This window comes from Belonocnema kinseyi, chromosome 8 (genome assembly GCF_010883055.1).
Source record: "Belonocnema kinseyi isolate 2016_QV_RU_SX_M_011 chromosome 8, B_treatae_v1, whole genome shotgun sequence".
Lineage (NCBI taxonomy): Eukaryota > Metazoa > Arthropoda > Insecta > Hymenoptera > Cynipidae > Belonocnema > Belonocnema kinseyi.
This window is the reverse complement of record NC_046664.1, coordinates 110,671,612-110,673,543: the sequence shown is the minus strand read 5'-3', so window position 1 is coordinate 110,673,543 and position 1,932 is coordinate 110,671,612.

Here is a 1,932-nt window from a genome sequence, read left to right as displayed (position 1 = left end):
TCTTAAACTTTTTGGCCCAATCAAACACTTGAGTTTTAGACAGAGTATCATCCCCATACTGATCCTTCAATCGAGTCAAAATTTCGCATGGTTTAACGCCTTGTTTAGTTAAAAACTATATTATAACCCGTTGTGCAACGGACGCTGGAACCTGTTGCTCACTCATAGCTGTACTGACGAATTGACTGAGTCAAACAGCTCACCAAGCGTTTTACCCACTCCTAATACACTACATTACAAGAACCTACACTGTGAGAGTGCTTGCGATTGGCTAAGAAAAGTATTTGTAAAATTCCGGTTTATATTTGATCCACCCTCGTAATTTTGATAAGATATAATAGATATATACGTAAAATAAATAAATTATAAAGAAAGTCGATAAACGAAAGACTTTCACACTTTTTCTTTGCAAAAAAGAGATTCCTCAATTCTCAAGTGTGAATAGTAAGGGAACTGACGTCAATTAAACAGTCATAATTAATGAAAGATTTTCATTTTTCCTTTAAGTACAATAGACTTATCATTTGATAAAAATGTTGTGAAAATTTTTCTTTGAAGGTGGTGTGGAAAGGAGTTCTATTAAAAAATATGTGGGATTTTCTAACAGACCACTGTATGAATTTCTGACCTTTCTTATTTTTATTCTTTAAGTGTATATTAGTCTGATTTATTTTTTAGGGCAAAATCATGTGCTGAAAAACGATAAAAGAAATATATATTTCTGAAACTGGTCCATAAGGTTAAAGCCAAATCTGTGCAACCGTTTGTTAACATTTTTTGCATTTTTTTGTATAATTTGAAAAGCGATTTTACATGGTGTTTTACTAACGAATGGAGACACTTTTATAACTTTATTTCTGAAATCTATTCCCTAAGCAACACATTAAAATGAGATTTAGGAATATTTATAAAATGATGATTATTTTTCATTTTTAAAATTAATGTATACAGATTATAGTTTTTATATGAAATTTCACGACGGTTTTTTCTACCATGTTTGACCCTAAGGCAGAATCAAGAAAAATATTCTAAACGCATGTTCCTTAGTTATGAAGATAGTATACAAAAAGGTACCTTTAGAATGGTTTTCTCCTTTTAAAATAACGATATATTTCTTCATAAAATAAAATTGGTTAAATTCATTTTACACATTTTACAATTATTCACAATTACAATTATTTTACAATGGAAATCCAATTTGTAAGCGCTACATTTCGTAATATTGAGATACGTATCTTTAGAAAAAGTTTAAAATTTAACGATTTTGTTAAACTTTCTTTTAAAATCATTTTTGCAGTTAAAAATGCATCCTTTTCTAATAGAAAATGATTTTTCTTGTTTGAAAATTGATTTTTTGGTTCATAATTTAACATTTTTATTGAAAATGCGCTTTTTTTAAATAAAAAATAATTTTCTTATACTGAACATTTAACTGTATCTATTTTAATTAAAAATTAATTTCTTTGGTTGAAATTCATTTTTTGATAAAACTTCTTTTCCTTTGGTATAAAATGGTTTTAAGTGAAACAATACAAAATTTCAAACAAATTGTTACAAGTTTTAGTTATTTTTCAATCGTTTCAAAATTTCTGAATATCTCCTAAACTTACTCCAATTCGAAAGCACATTTTTTAAACCAACATAAACTTTTAAGAAAATCAGGCAACAAAAATGCACGAGAAGGCTAGAAAAGAATTAAGTTTTTTATTTTTTCTAAAATTATTAACAACATGGCAAAATTACAAAATTGTCTACATGCTCTTTTACACCCCTTTAAAATTTTTTTAAAAATCATATAAAAATGTTGTGTCCTTTTTTGAATTTTCTTTCAGAATTCATTTCATTCCATTCTTGGTGAAAAATGTTTTTTTTTTTAAATTGAAAATCCAACTATATGTTTAAAAATTTAATCTGTTGTAAATTCGATTTTTT